Consider the following 21,804-nt stretch of genomic DNA (forward strand, 5'->3'; position numbering starts at 1 on the left):
GCTATTGGAGGGTAGCATTATGGAACTGGCCTGCTGCTTGGAGGGTAGCATTATGGAACTGGCCTGCTGCTTGGAGGGTAGCATTATGGAACTGGCCTGGCTTAGGGGCATTATGGAACTGGCCTGCTGCTTGGAGGGTAGCATTATAGCATGAAATGTGTTTAACATAGGCAGACAAATTATGCATGTTTCTTTCTCACTCATTGGTCTTTGGTCAAAAGTATCAGAATTGTTCTGCCAAACACAACCATGGTTTCACACTTGTAACTGGGCAACATTTTGCCTAAAAGGCCAGGGGGCTCTGGGTGCATGTCTGCATGTCTGGGTATTGATAGGGCTCCTAAAAGGCCAGGGCCGGCTCTGGCTGCAAGTCTGGATATTGGATAGGGCCCCTAAAAGGCCAGGGCTGGCTCTGGCTGCAAGTCTGGGTATTGATAGGGCCTCTAAAAGGCCAGGGCTGGCTCTGGCTGCATGTCTGGATATGGATAGGGCCCCTGGGTGCAAAAGGCTAAAAGGCCAGGGCCGGCTCTGGCTGCATGTCTGGATATGGATAGGGCCCCTAAAAGGCCAGGGTCGGCTCTGGCTGCATGTCTGGGTATGGATAGGGCCCCTAAAAGGCCAGGGCCGGCTCTGGGTGCATGTCTTGGTATGGACGTGGGTACGTAGACCACGAGCCACTGCGGGCCCTCATGTTGTGTTCAGATTTTTGTGGCCCCCATCAAATGTGCCCATCCCTGCACTAGAGGGATCGTGAATGACAGCATTAATTCAGGCAGATATTGACCTCTTTATTTGGGCATTTTTCCATAGAAGGATTTATTTACCTCATCACACCTGAACCCTCAAGAGCACGAAATACTGAGCTTTACATACACGGCTGAAGTCAGAAGTTTACATACACTTAGGTTGGAATCATTAAAACTAGTTTTTCAACCACTTCACACATTTCTTGTTAACAAACTATAGTTTTGGCAAGTCGGTCAGGACATCTACTTTGTTCACGACAAGTCATTTTTCCAACAATTGTTTATAGATTATTTCACTGTATTACAATTCCAGTGGGTCAGAAGTTTACATAGACTAAGTTGACTGCATTTAAACAGCTTAGAAAAATTCCAGAAAATTATGTCATTGCTTTAGAAGCTTCTGATAGGCTAATTGACATCATTTGAGTCAATTGGAGGTGTACCTGTGGATGTATTTCAAGGCCTACCTTCAAACTCAGTGCCTCTTTCCATGACATCATGGGAAATCAAAAGAAATCAGTCAAAAATGGTAGACCTCCACAAGTCTGGTTCATCCTTGGGAGAAATTTCCAAAACTCCTGAAGGTACCATGTTCATCTGTACAAACAATAGTACACAAGTATAAACACCATGGGACCACGCAGCTGTTATACCGCTCTCAGGAAGGAGACGCGTTCTGTCTCCTAGAGATGAACGTACTTTGGTGTGAAAGTGCAAATCAATCCCAGAACAACAACAAAGGACCTTGGCTAGAAGATTCTGGAGGAAACAGATACAAAAGTATCTATATCCACAGTAAAACGAGTCCTATATCGACATAACCTGAAAGGCCACTCAGCAAGGAAGAAGCCACTGCTCCAAAACTGCCATAAAAAAGCCGGACTACTGTTTGCACATGGGGACAAAGATCACTTTTTGGAGGACAATGTCCTCCTGTCTGATGAAACAAAAATAGAACTGTTTGGCCATAATGACCATCGTTATGTTTGAAGGGAAAAGGGGAGCATTGCAAGTTAAGAACACCATCCCAACCGGCAGCATCATGTTGTGGAGGGCTTTGCTGCAGGAGGGACTGGTGCACTTCACAAAATAGATGACATCTTGAGGAAAGAAAATGATGTGGATATATTGAAGCAACATCTCAAGACATCAGTCAGAAGTTAAAGCTTGGTCGCAAATGGGTCTTCCAAATGGACAATGACTTGGAGCGTACTTCCAAAGTTGTGGCAAAATGGCTTAAGGACAACAAAGTGATAGTGTTGGAGTGGCCATCACAAAGTCCTGACCTCAATCCTATAGAACATTTGTAGGCAGAACTGAAAAGCCTGTGCGAGCAAGGAGGCCTTACAAACCTGACTCAGTTACACCAGCTCTGTCAGGAGTGAATGGGACAAAATTCACCCAACTTATTGTGGGAAGCTTGTGGACTGCTACCCAAAACGTTTGACCCAAGTTAAACAATTTAAAGGCAATGCTACCAAAAACACTCAATTTGTATGTAAACTTCTGACCCCACTGAGAATGTGATTAAAGAAATAAAAAGCTGAAATAAAATCACTCAACTATTATTCTGACATTTCACATTCTTAAAATAAAGTGGTGATCCTAACTGACCTAAGACAGGGAGTTTTTACCAGGATTAAATGACAGGAATTGTGAAAAAATGAGTTTAAATGTATTTGGCTAAGGTGTATGTAAACTTCCCACTTCAACTGTATCTATACATGTAAACCTATAGCTTCATATATCTACACATATAAACCTGTAGTCAGTGTATTAGCTATACACCTGCACCTTTCTGTGCCGTGCACATGGAGCCACATCAACAGCAGCCACGCCGGACTCCATACTGTTACGGCTCCCTCTCAGTTCCTTCAGGAAGGACTGTCTCTCAGTGGGGGACATCAGACTGCCTCAGTGGAAGGGCTCAGTGGGGGGACATCTGATGGAAGGACTGCCTCTCAGTGATGGGGGACATCAGACTGCCTCTCAGTGCCTCTCAGTGGGGACATCAGACTGCCTCCTCATGGGGACAGGACTGCCTCTCAGTGGGGGATTGGGGGACATCAGACTGCCTCTCAGTGGGGGACATCAGACTGCCAGTGGGGGACTCAGAGTCAGTGGGGGGACATCTGGGGGACTGATGGAAGGACTCAGCTCTCAGTGGGGGACATCAGACTGATGGAAGGACTGCCTCTCAGTGGGGACATCAGACTGCCTCTCAGTGGGGGGGGACATCAGACTGCCTCTCTCAGTGGGGGACATCAGACTGATGGAAGGACTGCCTCTCAGTGGGGACATCAGACTGCCTCTCAGTGGGGGACATCAGACTGATGGAAGGACTGCCTCAGTGGGGGACATCAGGGGGACATCAGACTGCCTCTCAGTGACTGACATCAGACTGGGGACATCAGACTGCCTCTCAGTGGGGACATCAGACTGCCCTCTCAGTGGGGGACATCAGACTGCCTCTCAGTGGGGGGACATCAGACTGCCTCTTAGTGGGGGACATCAGACTGCCTCTCAGTGGGGGACATCAGACTGATGGAAGGACTGCCTCTCAGTGGGGACATCAGACTGCCTCTCAGTGGGGACATCAGACTGCCTCTCAGTGCCTCTCAGGGGGACATCAGACTGATGGAAGGACTCAGACTGCCTCTCAGTGGGGGGACATCAGACTGCCTCTCAGTGGGGGACATCAGACTGCCTCTCAGTGGGGGACATCAGACTGCCTCTCAGTGGGGGGACATCAGACTGATGGACTGCCTCTCTCAGTGGGGGGACTGCCTCTCAGTGGGGGGACATCAGACTGCCTCTCAGTGGGGGACATCAGACTGCCTCTCAGTGGGGGGACATCAGACTGATGGAAGGCTGCCTCTCAGTGGGGGGACATCAGACTGCCCTCTCAGTGGGGGGACATCAGACTGCCTCTCAGTGGGGGACATCAGACTGCCTCTCAGTGGGGACATCAGACTGATGGACATCAGACTGCCTCTCAGTGGGGACATCAGACTGCCTCTTAGTGGGGACATCAGACTGCCTCTCAGTGGGGGGGACATCAGACTGAACTCTTCAGTGGGGGGACATCAGACTGCCTCTCAGTGGGGGGACATCAGACTGATGGAAGGACTGCTCCTCAGTGGGGACATCAGTCAGGGGGGACATCAGACTGTCTCTCAGTGGGGACATCAGACTGTCTCTCAGTGGGGACATCAGACTGCCTCTCAGTGGGGGACATCAGACTGATGGAAGGACTGCCTCTCAGTGGGGGACATCAGACTGCCTCTCAGTGGGGGACATCAGACTGCCTCTCAGTGGGGGGACATCAGACTGCCTCTCAGTGGGGGACATCAGACTGCCTCTCAGTGGGGGACATCAGACTGATGGAAGGACTGCCTCTCACTGTGGGGGACATCAGACTGCCTCTCAGTGGGGGACATCAGACTGCCTCTCAGTGGGGACATCAGACTGATGGAAGGACTGCCTCTCAGTGGGGGGACATCAGACTGCCTCTCAGTGGGGGGACATCAGATTGACATCAGACTGCCTCTCAGTGGGGGGACATCAGACTGATGGAAGGACTGCCTCTCAGTGGGGACACAGACTTGGAAGGACTGCCTCTCAGTGGGGGACATCAGACTGCCTCTCAGTGGGGGACATCAGACTGCCTCTCAGTGGGGGGACATCAGACTGATGGAAGGACTGCCTCTCAGTGGGGGGACATCAGACTGCCTCTCAGTGGGGACATCAGACTGATGGGGACATCAGACTGCCTCTCAGTGGGGGACATCAGACTGCCTCTCAGTGGGGGACATCAGACTGATGGATCAGACTGCCTCTCAGTGGGGGGGGACATCAGACTGCCTCTCAGTGGGGGACATCAGACTGCCTCTCAGTGGGGGGACATGCCTCTCAGTGGGGGGACATCAGACTGATGGAAGGACTGCCTCTCAGTCAGGGGGACATCAGACTGCCTCTCAGTGGGGGACATCAGACTGCCTCTCAGTCCAGGGGGGACATCAGACTGCCTCTCATGGGGGGGAAGTGGGGGACTGCCTCTCAGTGGGGGGACATCAGACTGATGGAAGGACTGCCTCTCAGTGGGGACATCAGACTGCTCTGGGGGACATCAGACTGCCTCTCAGTGGGGGGACATCAGACTGCCTCTCAGTGGGGGGACATCAGACTGATGGAAGGACTGCCTCTCAGTGGGGGACATCAGACTGCCTCTCAGTGGGGGACATCAGACTGATGGAAGGACTGACTGCCTCTCAGTGGGGGACATCAGACTGCCTCAGTGGGGACACTGTGGGGACATCAGACTGCCTCTCAGTGGGGGACATCAGACTGATGGAAGGACTGCCTCTCAGTGGGGACATCAGACTGCCTCTCAGTGGGGGGACATCAGACTGCCCTCTCATCAGTGGGGGACATCAGACTGCCTCTCAGTGGGGACATCAGACTGATGGTCACTTTCAGTGGGGGACACTGCCTCTCATAAGACTGCAGTGGGGGGACATCAGACTGCCTCTCAACAAACTGGTGGGGGGACATCAGACCTTTGGGGGACATCCCCCTCAAACTGCCATCTCAGTGGGGGACATCATCTCAGTGGGGGATCAGACTGGGAGGCAGTGGGGACATCACCTGACAGGATAAGGAATAGAGCAGTGGGGGGGACATCAACTGATCGGCTCCAGTGGGGGGTCAGACTGCCCTCCCGTTGCATTGGCTGTTTTCAGTCTGTGTATATCATATATCAGTGGGGGGACATATATGACATCACTTTAGTGGGGACATCAGACGCTTTTCATCATCAGAAAGCAGACTGGCTCTCTTACAGTCATGTGGGGGGACATGACTGCTCTACATTCATCAGACTGTCATGGGACATGGACTCCTCAGTGGGGGAAGTGGGGGGACATCAACCCACTAAGACCCTGGCGTTTACTCATAACATTTGTGACTCTACATTAGTTCCAGGGGTAGACTCATGAGAATACATAACGTGAGGCTTGTCAGTTTAAGGTCTACAACCGTTGTATTATTGGGCGCGTGGGACAAATACAATTTGATGTTGCTGGATCTGGACGCTATAAGAAATCAGTTCACGCTTTTTATTCACAAAATGTACTCCTGTCCACATACAGAGAGGTCTGTTCCTAATGCTGGGCTTTCACCCGAGGTACGGTGCTGCCCTGTCGAAGACGCACTCCTTCCCTTATCGAGTGGTTTTGAACATGCTAATGGAGTCAAAGGTCAAATGACCTCTGCTCAACCAACCAACAGTTGATGCAAGAGAAATGTACAAATTAAAAATGAGGGCCCAAAAATATTTCTCAATATTTATCCACTTAATTCAACAGAAAACCCTGTTCTGACCATGTCTCTCACACCTCTTTAATAGAAGATTTCTGAACACAATTTTAAACATCACCTCTTCTGAGTGTGTGAATCTCCCCCCACCAACCAAGCTTTGTTCTAACCAACAGCCGACAAGACAAATAAAACACAGATAATGACATTCAATTCTTGCAACAAATTCAAAATAAACCCCTCCTCCCCCATTCAATTCAACCCAATCTGATCTGGTAAGGTAAGAACCATGTTAACAAAAACAAAATAAACCCCTCCCCATTCAATTCAACCCAATCTGATCTGGTAAGAACCATGTTAACAAAAACAAAATAAACCCTCCCCCATTCAATTCAACCCAATCTGATCTGGTAAGAACCATGGTAACAAAAACAAAATAAACCCCTCCCCCATTCAATTCAACCCAATCTGATCCGGTAATGGTAACAAAACAAAATAAACCCTCCCCATTCAAGAACCATGGTAACAAAAACAAAATAAACCCCTCCCCCTCCCCATTCAATTCAACCCAATCTGATCCGGTAAGAACCATGGTAACAAAAACTCAAAAAACAAAGTGACGGTCCAGAAACCATAGAAGTCAATATGCTGTAACTTTATAGATGTAACCCTTCAGACCCCATGTTAGTCAAGTCTCCTGTCTTGTATGTTAGAGCCGTGTGTATATGTATATATATATATATATATCCCATCGTTCGTAGAGTTAAGCTGTAGGCAGTCAGTCCGGTTCCATTTAAGTCAGTTCATATGTGTCATCATCTCAGCATTAAACAGTCCCTCTGCAGCATCCAAACATCTACCTGGAGGTACCGCTGGGATTCAGGAATTATTACAAAACACAAACAAAAACAAAGGAACGATGGAACAAACCAAAAACTGATTTATTTCGTGGTTTTTTTTAAGTTGTTTTTTTTTAGAAATGAGAAATGTGGTGATGAGCTTAAAAGCTTTAAAGAGAAACTTTCTTTTACTTTTATTTTTTGTTTTACATTTTGTTTTGTTTTAAAGTTCAATTATTTTTTATTTTTCTCCTATAACTGTTGCTGATTCAGTGCAATGCATCATGGAACGATTGATAAAAGGGTCCCCCCTCCTCCTAGGTATTTTTTGTTGCTGTTGCGGCATCATGTTTTGGGAATGAAAGGAAGAAGAGGGGGATTGTGGGAGAGTCATAGTTTAGCTGGTGTCCATGGACTCCATGTTAGCGGAGGACGAGTCTCTCTGGATGTTTTCAAAGATGGCAGCCAGCTCAGGGTTGGAGGAGATCTGGGACTGGAACTCGCTCATCAGGGGACTCTTCTCCGCCTCGGGGATGGTGAGGAGGGCGACCACAGCCCGCATGGCTGACCGCTTCAACTCATCCTGCTTCTCAAACTCCTGCTTCACTGAGTTGGCCTTCACCTGGGGGAGAGAGACAGGGTGACAGAGAGACAGGGTGAGAGAGAGACAGGGTGAGAGAGAGACAGGGTGAGAGAGAGACAGGGTGAGAGAGAGACAGGGTGAGAGAGAGACAGGGTGAGAGAGAGACAGGGTGAGAGAGAGACCGGGTGAGAGAGAGACAGGGTGAGAGAGAGACAGGGTGAGAGAGGAGACAGGGTGAGAGAGAGACAGGGTCAGTGAGAGAGAGACAGGGTGAGAGAGAGACATGAGAGAGACAGGGTGAGAGAGACAGACAGTGTGTCTGGTCTGGTCTCTCTGAATGGTACTATACCAGGGACAGTGTGTCTGGTCTGGTCTCTGTGAATGGTACTATACCAGGGACAGTGTTGGGTCTGGTCTCTGTGAATGGTACTATACCAGGGACAGTGTGTCTGGTCTCTGTGAATGGTACTATACCAGGGACAGTGTGTCTGGTCTCTGTGAATGGTACTATACCAGGGACAGTGTGTCTGGTCTCTGTGAATGGTACTATACCAGGGACAGTGTGTCTGGTCTCTGTGAATGGTACTATACCAGGGACAGTGTGTGGTCTCTGGTCTCTGTGAATGGTACATACCAGGGACAGTGTGTCTGGTCTGTGAATGGTACAGGGACAGTGTGTCTGGTCTCTGTGAATGGTACTATACCAGGGACAGTGTGCTGGTCTCTGTGAATGGTCTGGTCTCTGTGAATGGTACTATACTCTGTGAATGGACTGCCTACCAGGGACAGTGGGTCTGGTCTCTGTGAATGGTACTATACCAGGGACAGTGTGTCTGGTCTCTGTGAATGGTACTATACCAGGGACAGTGTGTCTGGTCTGGTCTCTGTGAATGGTACTATACCAGGGACAGTGTGTCTGTCTGGTCTCTGTGAATGGTACTATACCAGGGACAGTGTGTCTGGTCTGGTCTCTGTGAATGGTACTATACCAGGGACAGTGTGTCTGGTCTGGTCTCTGTGAATGGTACTATACCAGGGACAGTGTGTCTGGTCTGGTCTCTGTGAATGGTACTATACCAGGGACAGTGTGTCTGGTCTGGTCTCTGTGAATGGTACTATACCAGGGACAGTGTGTCTGGTCTGGTCTCTGTGAATGGTACTATACCAGGGACAGTGTGTCTGGTCTGGTCTCTGTGAATGGTACTATACCAGGGACAGTGTGTCTGGTCTGGTCTCTGTGAATGGTACTATACCAGGGACAGTGTGTCTGGTCTGGTCTCTGTGAATGGTACTATACCAGGGACAGTGTGTCTGGTCTGGTCTCTGTGAATGGTACTATACCAGGGACAGTGTGTCTGGTCTGGTCTCTGTGAATGGTACTATACCAGGGACAGTGTGTCTGGTCTGGTGTCTGTGAATGGTACTATACCAGGGACAGTGTGAATGGTCCCAGGGACTGGTCTCTGTGAATGGTACTATACCAGGACAGTGTGTCTGGTCTCTGTGAATGGTACTATACCAGGGACAGTGTGTCTGGTCTCTGTGAATGGTACTATACCAGGGACAGTGTGTCTGGTCTCTGTGAATGGTACTATACTGTGAATGGTATACCAGGGACAGTGTGTCTGGTCTCTGTGAATGGTACTATACCAGGGACAGTGTGTCTGGTCTCTGTGAATGGTACTATACCAGGGACAGTGTGTCTGGTCTCTGTGAATGGTACTATACCAGGGACAGTGTGTCTGGTCTCTGTGAATGGTACTATACCAGGGATGAATGGTACACCAGGGACAGTGTGTCTGGTCTCTGTGAATGGTACTATACCAGGGACAGTGTGTCTGGTCTCTGTGAATGGTACTATACCAGGGACAGACTGGTCTCTGTGAATGGTACTATACCAGGGACAGTGTGTCTGGTCTCTGTGAATGGTACTATACCAGGGTCAGTGTGTCTGGTCTGGTCTCTGTGAATGGTACTATACCAGGGACAGTGTGTCTGGTCTGGTCTCTGTGAATGGTACTATACCAGGGACAGTGTGTCTGGTCTGGTCTCTGTGAATGGTACTATACCAGGGACAGTGTGTCTGGTCTGGTCTCTGTGAATGGTACATACCAGGGACAGTGTGTCTGGTCTGGTCTCTGTGAATGGTACTATACCAGGGACAGTGTCTGGTCTGGTGTCTGTGAATGGTACTATACCAGGGACAGCTGGTCTGGTCTCTGTGAATGGTACTATACCAGGGACAGTGTTGGGTCTGGACTCTGTGAATGGTACTATACCAGGGACAGTGTTGGGTCTGGACTCTGTGAATGGTACTATACCAGGGACAGTGTGTGGGTCTGGTCTCTGTGAATGGTACTATACCAGGGACAGTGTCTGGGTCTGGTCTCTGTGAATGGTACTATACCAGGGACAGTGTGTCTGGTCTGGTCTCTGTGAATGGTACTATACCAGGGACAGTGTCTGTCTGGTCTCTGTGAATGGTACTATACCAGGGACAGTGTGTCTGGTCTGGTCTCTGTGAATGGTACTATACCAGGGACAGTGTGTCTGGTCTGGTCTCTGTGAATGGTACATACCAGGGACAGTGTGTCTGGTCTGGTCTCTGTGAATGGTACTATACCAGGGACAGTGTGTCTGGTCTGGTCTCTGTGAATGGTACTATACCAGGGACAGTGTGTCTGGTCTGGTCTCTGTGAATGGTACTATACCAGGGACAGTGTGTCTGGTCTGGTCTCTGTGAATGGTACTATACCAGGGACAGTGTGTCTGGTCTGGTGTCTGTGAATGGTACTATACCAGGGACAGTGTGTCTGGTCTGGTGTCTGTGAATGGTACTATACCAGGGACAGTGTGTCTGGTCTGGTGTCTGTGAATGGTACTCATACCAGGGACAGTGTGTCTGGTCTGGTGTCTGTGAATGGTACTATACCAGGGACAGTGTGTCTGGTCTGGTGTCTGTGAATGGTACTATACCAGGGACAGTGTGTCTGGTCTGGTGTCTGTGAATGGTACTATACCAGGGACAGTGTGTCTGGTCTGGTGTCTGTGAATGGTACTATACCAGGGACAGTGTGTCTGGTCTGGTGTCTGTGAATGGTACTATACCAGGGACAGTGTGTCTGGTCTGGTGTCTGTGAATGGTACTATACCAGGGACAGTGTGTCTGGTCTGGTGTCTGTGAATGGTACTATACCAGGGACAGTGTGTCTGGTCTGGTGTCTGTGAATGGTACTATACCAGGGACAGTGTGTGTCTGGTCTGGTGTCTGTGAATGGTACATACCAGGGACAGTGTGTCTGGTCTGGTGTCTGTGAATGGTACTATACCAGGGACAGTGTGTCTGGTCTGGTGTCTGTGAATGGTACTATACCAGGGACAGTGTGTCTGGTCTGGTGTCTGTGAATGGTACTATACCAGGGACAGTGTGTCTGGTCTGGTGTCTGTGAATGGTACTATACCAGGGACAGTGTGTCTGGTCTGGTGTCTGTGAATGGTACTATACCAGGGACAGTGTGTCTGGTCTGGTGTCTGTGAATGGTACTATACCAGGGACAGTGTGTCTGGTGTGTCTGTGAATGGTACTACCAGGGACAGTGTGTCTGGTCTGGTCTCTGTGAATGGTACTATACCAGGGACAGTGTGTCTGGTCTCTGTGAATGGTACTATACCAGGGACAGTGTGTCTGGTCTCTGTGAATGGTACTATACCAGGGACAGTGTGTCTGGTCTCTGTGAATGGTACTATACCAGGGACAGTGTGTCTGGTCTCTGTGAATGGTACTATACCAGGGACAGTGTGTCTGGTCTCTGTGAATGGTACTATACCAGGGACAGTGTGTCTGGTCTCTGTGAATGGAAGATACCAGGGACAGTGGGTCTGGTCTCTGTGAATGGTACTATACCAGGGACAGTGTGTCTGGTCTCTGTGAATGGTACTATACCAGGGACAGTGTGTCTGGTCTCTGTGAATGGTACTATACCAGGGACAGTGTGTCTGGTCTCTGTGAATGGTACTATACCAGGGACAGTGTGTCTGGTCTCTGTGAATGGTACTATACCAGGGACAGTGTGTCTGGTCTGTGAATGGTACTATACCAGGGACAGTGTGTCTGGTCTGGTGTCTGTGAATGGTACTATACCAGGGACAGTGTGTCTGGTCTCTGAATGGTACTATACCAGGGACAGTGTTGGGTCTGGTCTCTGAATGGTGCTATACCAGGGACAGTGTTGGGTCTGGTCTCTGTGAATGGTACTATACCAGGGACAGTGTTGGGTCTGGTCTCTGTGAATGGTACTATACCAGGGACAGTGTGTCTGGTCTCTGTGAATGGTACTATACCAGGGACAGTGTGTCTGGTCTCTGTGAATGGTACTATACCAGGGACAGTGTGTATGGTCTGTGAATGGTACTATACCAGGGACAGTGTAAATGGTCTGTGAATGGTACTATACCAGGGACAGTGTGTCTGGTCTCTGTGAATGGTACTATACCAGGGACAGTGTGTCTGGTCTCTGTGAATGGTACTATACCAGGGACAGTGTTGGGTCTGGTCTCTGTGAATGGTGCTATACCAGGGACAGTGTTGGGTCTGGTCTCTGTGAATGGTACTATACCAGGGACAGTGTGTCTGGTCTGGTCTCTGTGAATGGTACTGTACCAGGGACAGTGTGTCTGGTCTGGTGTCTGTGAATGGTACTATACCAGGGACAGTGTGTCTGGTCTCTGTGAATGGTACTATACCAGGGACAGTGTGTCTGGTCTCTGTGAATGGTACTATACCAGGGACAGTGTGTATGGTCTGTGAATGGTACTATACCAGGGACAGTGTGTCTGGTCTCTGAATGGTACTATACCAGGGACAGTGTTGGGTCTGGTCTCTGTGAATGGTGCTATACCAGGGACAGTGTTGGGTCTGGTCTCTGTGAATGGTACTATACCAGGGACAGTGTGTCTGGTCTCTGTGAATGGTACTATACCAGGGACAGTGTGTCTGGTCTCTGTGAATGGTACTATACCAGGGACAGTGTGTATGGTCTGTGAATGGTACTATACCAGGGACAGTGTGTCTGGTCTCTGTGAATGGTACTATACCAGGGACAGTGTTGGGTCTGGTCTCTGTGAATGGTGCTATACCAGGGACAGTGTTGGGTCTGGTCTCTGTGAATGGTACTATACCAGGGACAGTGTGTCTGGTCTGGTCTCTGTGAATGGTACTGTACCAGGGACAGTGTGTCTGGTCTGGTCTCTGTGAATGGTACTGTACCAGGGACAGTGTGTCTGGTCTGGTCTCTGTGAATGGTACTATACCAGGGACAATGTGTCTGGTCTGGTCTCTGAATGGTACTATACCAGGGACAGTGTTGGGTCTGGACTCTGTGAATGGTACTATACCAGGGACAGTGTTGGGTCTGGTCTCTGTGAATGGTACTATACCAGGGACAGTGTTGGGTCTGGTCTCTGTGAATGGTGCTATACCAGGGACAGTGTTGGGTCTGGTCTCTGTGAATGGTACTATACCAGGGACAGTGTGTCTGGTCTGGTCTCTGTGAATGGTACTATACCAGGGACAGTGTGTCTGGTCTGGTCTCTGGGAATGAGTACTATACCAGGGACAGTGTGTCTGGTCTGGTCTCTGTGAATGGTACTATACCAGGGACAATGTGTCTGGTCTGGTCTCTGAATGGTACTATACCAGGGACAGTGTGTCTGGTCTGGTGTCTGTGAATGGTACTATACCAGGGACAGTGTGTCTGGTCTCTGTGAATGGTACTATACCAGGGACAGTGTGTCTGGTCTGTGAATGGTACTATACCAGGGACAGTGTGTCTGGTCTCTGTCTGTGAATGGTACTATACCAGGGACAGTGTGTCTGGTCTCTGTGAATGGTACTATACCAGGGACAGTGTGTATGGTCTGTGAATGGTACTATACCAGGGACAGTGTGTCTGGTCTCTGAATGGTACTATACCAGGGACAGTGTTGGGTCTGGTCTCTGTGAATGGTGCTATACCAGGGACAGTGTTGGGTCTGGTCTCTGTGAATGGTACTATACCAGGGACAGTGTGTCTGGTCTCTGTGAATGGTACTATACCAGGGACAGTGTGTCTGGTCTCTGTGAATGGTACTATACCAGGGACAGTGTGTATGGTCTGTGAATGGTACTATACCAGGGACAGTGTGTCTGGTCTCTGTGAATGGTGCTATACCAGGGACAGTGTTGGGTCTGGTCTCTGTGAATGGTACTATACCAGGGACAGTGTGTCTGGTCTGGTCTCTGTGAATGGTACTATACCAGGGACAGTGTGTCTGGTCTGGTCTCTGTGAATGGTACTATACCAGGGACAGTGTGTCTGGTCTGGTCTCTGTGAATGGTACTATACCAGGGACAATGTGTCTGGTCTGGTCTCTGAATGGTACTATACCAGGGACAGTGTGTCTGGTCTCTGTGAATGGTACTATACCAGGGACAGTGTGTCTGGTCTCTGTGAATGGTACTATACCAGGGACAGTGTGTCTGGTCTCTGTGAATGGTACTATACCAGGGACAGTGTGTCTGGTCTCTGTGAATGGTACTATACCAGGGACAGTGTGTCTGGTCTCTGTGAATGGTACTATACCAGGGACAGTGTCTGGTCTGGTCTCTGTGAATGGTACTATACCAGGGACAGTGTTGGGTCTGGTGTCTGTGAATGGTACTATACCAGGGACAGTGTTGGGTCTGGTGTCTGTGAATGGTACTATACCAGGGACAGTGTTGGGTCTGGTGTCTGTGAATGGTACTATACCAGGGACAGTGTTGGGTCTGGTGTCTGTGAATGGTACTATACCAGGGACAGTGTGTCTGGTCTCACCTTGGTGGTGCAGGTGGCGCGTAGCGCTCAGCCCAGTCTGTCCAGCCTCTGTAGCACAGCACTGGGACACAGAGTGGAGAGTCTAGCCAGCATCAGGAACGTCAGCATCTGATAAACAACATCCCCATAAACCAACACTCCTCAATACAGGCCCTGTGATGCATTATACAGCCTGCCTTTTAAATCATACAGACCCCCCTCTCTCCTGTCGTCTGATCTACCTCCCTCTCTCCTGTCGTCTGATCTACCTCCCTCTCTCCTGTCGTCTGATCTACCTCCCTCCCTCTCTCCTGTCGTCTGATCTACCTCCCTCCCTCTCTCCTGTCGTCTGATCTACCTCCCTCCCTCTCTCCTGTCGTCTGATCTACCTCCCTCCCTCTCTCCTGTCGTCTGATCTACCTCCCTCCCTCTCTCCTGTCGTCTGATCTACCTCCCTCCCTCTCTCCTGTCGTCTGATCTACCTCCCTCCCTCTCTCCTGTCGTCTGATCTACCTCCCTCCCTCTCTCCTGTCGTCTGATCTACCTCCCTCCCTCTCTCCTGTCGTCTGATCTACCTCCCTCCCTCTCTCCTGTCGTCTGATCTACCTCCCTCCCTCCCTCTCTCCCGTCGTCTGATCTACCTCCCTCCCTCCCTCTCTCCCGTCGTCTGATCTACCTTCCTCCCTCCCTCTCTCGTGTCTACCTCCCTCCCTCCCTCTCTCCCGTCGTCTGATCTACCTCCCTCCCTCCCTCTCTCCCGTCGTCTGATCTACCTCCCTCCCTCCCTCTCTCCCGTCGTCTGATCTACCTCCCTCCCTCCCTCTCTCCCGTCGTCTGATCTACCTCCCTCCCTCCCTCTCTCCCGTCGTCTGATCTACCTCCCTCCCTCCCTCTCTCCCGTCGTCTGATCTACCTCCCTCCCTCCCTCTCTCCCGTCGTCTGATCTACCTCCCTCCCTCCCTCTCTCCCGTCGTCTGATCTACCTCCCTCCCTCCCTCTCTCCCGTCGTCTGATCTACCTCCCTCCCTCCCTCTCTCCCGTCGTCTGATCTACCTCCCTCCCTCCCTCTCTCCCGTCGTCTGATCTACCTCCCTCCCTCCCTCTCTCCCGTCGTCTGATCTACCTCCCTCCCTCCCTCTCTCCCGTCGTCTGATCTACCTCCCTCCCTCCCTCTCTCCTGTCGTCTGATACCTCCCTCCCTCCCTCTCTCCTGTCGTCTGATCTACCTCCCTCCCTCCCTCTCTCCTGTCGTCTGATCTACCTCCCTCCCCTCTCTCCTGTCGTCTATCACCTCCCTCCCTCTCTCCCTGTCGTCTGACTACCTCCCTCCCTCTCTCCTGTCGTCTGATCTACCTCCCTCCCTCTCTCCTGTCGTCTGATCTACCTCCCTCCCTCTCTCCTGTCAGGGATCTACCTCCCTCCCTCTCTCCTGTCGTCTGAGTCTCCTCCTCCCTCTCTCCTGTCGTCTGATCTACCTCCCTCTCTCCTGTCGTCTGATCTACCTCCCTCTCTCCTGTCGTCTGATCTACCTCCCTCTCTCCTGTCGTCTGATCTACCTCCCTCTCTCCTGTCGTCTGATCTACCTCCCTCTCTCCTGTCGTCTGATCTACCTCCCTCTCTCCTGTCGTCTGATCTACATACAGACTACCTCTCTCTTTCCTGTTGTCTGATCTACATACAGACTACCTCTCTCTCTCTCCTGTTGTCTGATCTACATACAGACTACCTCTCTCTCTCTCCTGTTGTCTGATCTACATACAGACTACCTCTCTCTTTCCTGTTGTCTGATCTACATACAGACTACCTCTCTCTCTCCTGTTGTCTGATCTACATACAGACTACCTCTCTCTCTCTCTCCTGTTGTCTGATCTACATAAAGACTACCTCTCTCTCTCTCCTGTTGTCTGATCTACATACAGACTACCTCTCTCTCTCTCCTGTTGTCTGATCTACATACAGACTACCTCTCTCTCTCTCCTGTTGTCTGATCTACATACAGACTACCTCTCTCTCTCTCCTGTTGTCTGATCTACATACAGACTACCTCTCTCTCTCTCCTGTTGTCTGATTTACATACAGACTACCTCTCTCTCTCTCTCCTGTTGTCTGATCTACATACAGACTACCTCTCTCTCTCCTGTTGGATCTACATACAGACTACCTCTCTCTCTCTCCTGTTGTCTGATCTACATACAGACTACCTCTCTCTCTCTCCTGTTGTCTGATCTACATACAGACTACTCTCTCTCTCTCTCCTGTTGTCTGTCTACATACAGACTACCTCTCTCTCTCCTGTTGTCTGATCTACATACAGACTACCTCTCTCTCTCTCCTGTTGTCTGATCTACATACAGACTACCTCTCTCTCTCTGTTGTCTGATCTACATACAGACTACCTCTCTCTCTCTCCTGTTGTCTGATCTACATACAGACTACCTCTCTCTCTCTCTCTCCTGTTGTCTGATCTACATACAGACTACCTCTCTCTCTCTCCTGTTGTCTCTCAATACCTCTCTCTCTCTCCTGTTGTCTGATCTATACAGACTACCTCTCTCTCTCTCCTGTTGTCTGTCTACATACAGACTACCTCTCTCTCTCTCCTGTTGTCTGAGTCCTACAGACTACCTCTCTCTCTCCCTGTCGTCTGATCTACCTCCCTCCCTCTCTCTCTCCTGTCGTCTGATCTACCTCCCTCCTCTCTCCTGTCGTCTGATCTACATCCCTCCCTCTCTCCTGTCGTCTGATCTACATCCCTCCCTCTCTCCTGTCGTCTGATCTACCTCCCTCTCTCCTGTCGTCTGATCTACCTCCCTCTCTCCCTGTCGTCTGATCTACCTCCCTCTCTCCTGTCGTCTGATCTACATCCCTCTCTCCTGTCGTCTGATCTACCTACATCCCTCCTCTCTCTCCTGTCGTCTGATCTACCACCTCCCTCTCTCCTGTCGTCTGATCTACATCCCTCCCTCTCTCCTGTCGTCTGATCTACATCCCTCCCTCTCTCCTGTCGTCTGATCTACATCCCTCCCTCTCTCCTGTCGTCTGATCTACATCCTCCCCTCTCTCTCTGTCGTCTGATCTACCTCCCTCTCTCCTGTCGTCTGATCTACCTCCCTCTCTCCTGTCGTCTGATCTACCTCCCCTCTCTCCTGTCGTCTGATCTACCTCCCTCTCTCCTGTCGTCTGATCTACCTCCCTCTCTCCTGTCGTCTGATCTACCTCCCTCTCTCCTGTCGTCTGATCTACCTCCCCTCTCTCCTGTCGTCTGATCTACCTCCCTCTCTCCTGTCGTCTGATCTACCTCCCTCTCTCCTGTCGTCTGATCTACAGACTCCCTCTCTCCTGTCGTCTACTACAGACTCCCTCTCTCCTGTCGTCTGATCTACCTACCCTCTCTCCTGTTGTCTGATTTACATACAGACTACCTCTCTCTCTCTCCTGTTGTCTGATCTACATACAGACTGCCTCTCTCTCTCTCCTGTTGTCTGCACAGACTCTCTCTCTCTCTCCTGTTGTCTGATCTACATACAGACTACCTCTCTCTCTCTCCTGTTGTCTGATCTACATACAGACTACCTCTCTCTCTCTCCTGTTGTCTGATCTACATACAGACTACCTCTCTCTCTCTCCTGTTGTCTGATCTACATACAGACTACCTCTCTCTCTCTCTGATCTACATACAGACTACCTCTCTCTCTCTCTCTCTCCTGTTGATCTACATACAGACTACCTCTCTCTCTCTCCTGTTGTCTGATCTACAGACTACCTCTCTCTCTCTCTCCTGTTGTCTGATCTACCTACAGACTACCTCTCTCTCTCTCTCCTGTTGTCTCATACAGACTACCTCTCTCTCTCTCCTGTTGTCTGATCTACATACAGACTACCTCTCTCTCTCTCCTGTTGTCTGATCTACAGTCTACAGACCTCTCTCTCTCTCTCCTGTTGTCTGTTGTCTGATCTACATACAGACTACCTCTCTCTCTCTCCTGTTGTCTGATCTACACAGACTACCTCTCTCTCTCTCCTGTTGTCACAGTCTACCCAGACTACCTCTCTCTCTCTCTCCTGTTGTCTGTCTACATACAGACTACCTCTCTCTCCTGTCCTGTCTACACAGTCTGTTGTCTGATCTACAGACTACCTCTCTCTCTCTCAGATCTACCTCTCTCTCTCCTGTTGTCTGATCTACATACAGACTACTTACAGACTACTCTCTCTCTCTCCTGTTGTCTGATCTCTACAGATCTGTTGTCCCCACAGACTACCTCTCTCTCTCTCCTGTTGTCTGATCTACATACAGAGTCTACATACTCCTCTCTCTCCTGTTGTCTGATCTACATACAGACTACCTCTCTCTCTCCTGTTGTCTGATCTACATACAGACTATCCATACAGACTACCTCTCTCCTGTTGTCTGATCTACATAGACTAGACTACCAGACTCTCTCTCTCCTGTTGTCTGATCTACATACAGACTACCTCTCTCTCTCTCCTGTTGTCTGATCTACATACAGACTACCTCTCTCTCTCTCCTGTTGTCTGTCTGATCTACAGACTACCTCTCTCTCTCCTGTTGTCTGATCCATACAGACTACCTCTCTCTCTCTGTTGTTGATCACAGTCTACAGACTACCTCTCTCTCTCTCCTGTTGTCTGATCTACATACAGACTCTCTCTCTCTACATACAGACTACCTCTCTCTCTCCTGTTGTCTACAGACCTCTCTCTCTCTGTCATCTACATACAGACTACCTCTCTCTCTCTCCTGTTGTCTGATCTACATACAGACTACCTCTCTCTCTCCTGTTGTCTGATCCTACAGACTACCTCTCTCTCTCTCTGTTGTCTGATCTACATACAGACTACCTCTCTCTCTCCTGTTGTCTGATCTACATACAGACTACCTCTCTCTCTCTCCTGTTGTCTGATCTACATACAGACTACCTCTCTCTCTCTCCTGTTGTCTGATCTACATACAGACTATCTACATACAGACTACCTCTCTCTCTCTCCTGTTGTCTGATCTACATACAGACTGCCTCTCTCTCCTCTCCTGTTGATCTACACCTCTCTCTCTCTCCTGTCACCAGACTACCTCTCTCTCTCCTGTTGTCTGATCTACATACAGACTACCTCTCTCTCTCTCTGTTGTCTGATCTACTCTCTCTCTCCTGTTGTCAGTCTACATACAGACTGCCTCTCTCTCTCTCCTGTTGTCTGATCTACATACAGACTACCTCTCTCTCTCCTGTTGAAGTCTGTACAGACTACCTCTCTCTCTCTCCTGTTGTCTGATCTACATACAGACTACCTCTCTCTCTCTCCTGTTGTCTGATCTACATACAGACTACCTCTCTCTCTCTCCTGTTACTGATACAGACTACCTCTCTCTCTCTCCTGTTGTCTGATCTACATACAGACTACCTCTCTCTCTCTCCTCTCCTACAGACTACCTCTCTCTCTCTCCTGTCTGATCTACATACAGACTACCTCTCTCTCTCTCTCCTGTTGTCTGTACATACAGACTACCTCTCTCTCCTGTTGTCTGATCTACATACAGACTACCTCTCTCTCTCCTGTTGTCTGATCTACATACAGACTACCTCTCTCTCTCTCTCCTGTGTGTGATCATACAGAGGGTACCTCTCTCTCTCTCCTGTTGTCTGATCTACCTCTCTCTCTCTCCTGTTGTCTGATCTACATACAGACTACCTCTCTCTCTCTCCTGTTGTCTGATCTACATACAGACTACCTCTCTCTCCACTGTGTCTGTCTACATACAGACTACCTCTCTCTCTCTCTCTCCTGTTGGATCTACATACAGACTACCTCTCTCTCTCTCTCTCCTGTTGGGCATACAGACTACCCTCTCTCTCTCCTGTTGTCTGATCTACAGACAGACTACCTCTCTCTCTCTCCTGTTGTCTCATACAGACTACCTCTCTTCTCCTGTTGTCTGATCTACATAGACTACCTCTCTCTCTCTCCTGTTGTCAGAGGCCTCTCTCTCTCTCTCTCCTGTTGTCTGATCTACATACAGACTCTCTCCAGGCAGGCTATTGTTGAAGTCCTGTCAGGAAGCTGTTCAGGATACCTTGATGTCGTAATGGACCATGAGTCCGTCTTCTCACGTGGTTGAGGAACTCAAGATGTCTAGCCTGTCTAGACAGCTGTCCAGGAGTGTGTACATGCACTCAAACGCTGCCTTCCTTATGTCAGACCATCGTCCACTGTGTGTTTAAAGGGTCCCATCTCAACCTGGGGGAGAAGACAGGTCATTAAGAAGACCATCGTCCACTGTGTGTTTAGAGGGACCCATCTCAACCTGGGGGAGAAGACAGGTCATTAAGAAAGACCATCGTCCACTGTGTGTTTAAAGGGTCCCATCTCAACCTGGGGGAGAAGACAGGTCATTAAGAAGACCATCGTCCACTGTGTGTTTAAAGGGTCCCATCTCAACCTGGGGGAGAAGACAGGTCATTAAAGAAGACCATCGTCCACTGTGTGTTTAAAGGGTCCCATCTCAACCTGGGGGAGAAGACAGGTCATTAAGAAGACCATCGTCCACTGTGTGTTTAGAGGGACCCATCTCAACCTGGGGTAGAAGACAGGTCATTAAGAAGACCATCGTCCACTGTGTGTTTAAAGGGACCCATCTCAACCTGGGGGGAAGACAGGTCATTAAGAAGACCATCGTCCACTGTGTGTTTAAAGGGTCCCATCTCAACCTGGGGGAAGACAGGTCATTAAGAAGACCATCGTCCACTGTGTGTTTAAAGGGTCCCATCTCAACCTGGGGGAAGACAGGTCATTAAGAAGACCATCGTCCACTGTGTGTTTAAAGGGTCCCATCTCAACCTGGGGGAGAAGACAGGTCATTAAGAAGACCTCGTCCATCTAAAGTAACTCAACCTGGGGGGGGGAGAAGACCCTCTTATCTAAAGTAACTCAACCTGGGGGAGAAGACCCTCTTATCTAAAGTAACTCAACCTGGGGGAAGACCCTCTTATCTAAAGTAACTCAACCTGGGGAGAAGACCCTCTTATCTAAAGTAACTCAGCCTGGGGAGAAGACCCTCTTATCTAAAGTAACTCAACCTGGGGGGGGAAGACCCTCTTATCTAAAGTAACTCAACCTGGGAAGACAGGTCATTTAGAAGACCCTCTTATCTAAAGTAACTCAACTAAAAAGGTAGAACGACGACAGAGGACAAGAATTGCAAGTAAATAAAACTTGTCAATAAAACTTAAAACAACAAAACACGAAAGGAAGGATAACAGACAAAAGTAGGAAGGCAGGAAGGAAGGAAGGAAGGCAGGAAGGCAGGCAGGAAGGTAGGAAGGAAGGCAGGAAGGCAGGCAGGCACCAATGAAAGCCATGGCAACCTAGAGATAACAGAAAACAAGGGAAGAGTAGATGAAGAACGACAGAAGGATAACAGACAGGAAGGAAGGAAGGAAGGAAGGTAGGAAGGAAGGAAGGAAGGAAGG

At 49.6% G+C, this 21,804-nt stretch overlaps 1 long non-coding RNA gene across 1 annotated transcript; it reads right to left on the reverse strand.

Moving 5' to 3' along the window:
* Positions 1-6,977: 6,977 nt before the first annotated feature.
* On the reverse strand, positions 6,978-20,442 carry LOC127921577 (uncharacterized). Its single transcript, XR_008109016.1, has 3 exons — positions 20,409-20,442; positions 14,339-14,446; positions 6,978-7,523 (listed from the first exon to the last, which is right to left on the reverse strand). It is a non-coding gene; the product is annotated as an uncharacterized LOC127921577 (long non-coding RNA).
* Between the last annotated feature and the right edge of the window lie 1,362 nt (positions 20,443-21,804).

This window comes from Oncorhynchus keta, unplaced genomic scaffold, assembly GCF_023373465.1.
Source record: "Oncorhynchus keta strain PuntledgeMale-10-30-2019 unplaced genomic scaffold, Oket_V2 Un_contig_22607_pilon_pilon, whole genome shotgun sequence".
Lineage (NCBI taxonomy): Eukaryota > Metazoa > Chordata > Actinopteri > Salmoniformes > Salmonidae > Oncorhynchus > Oncorhynchus keta.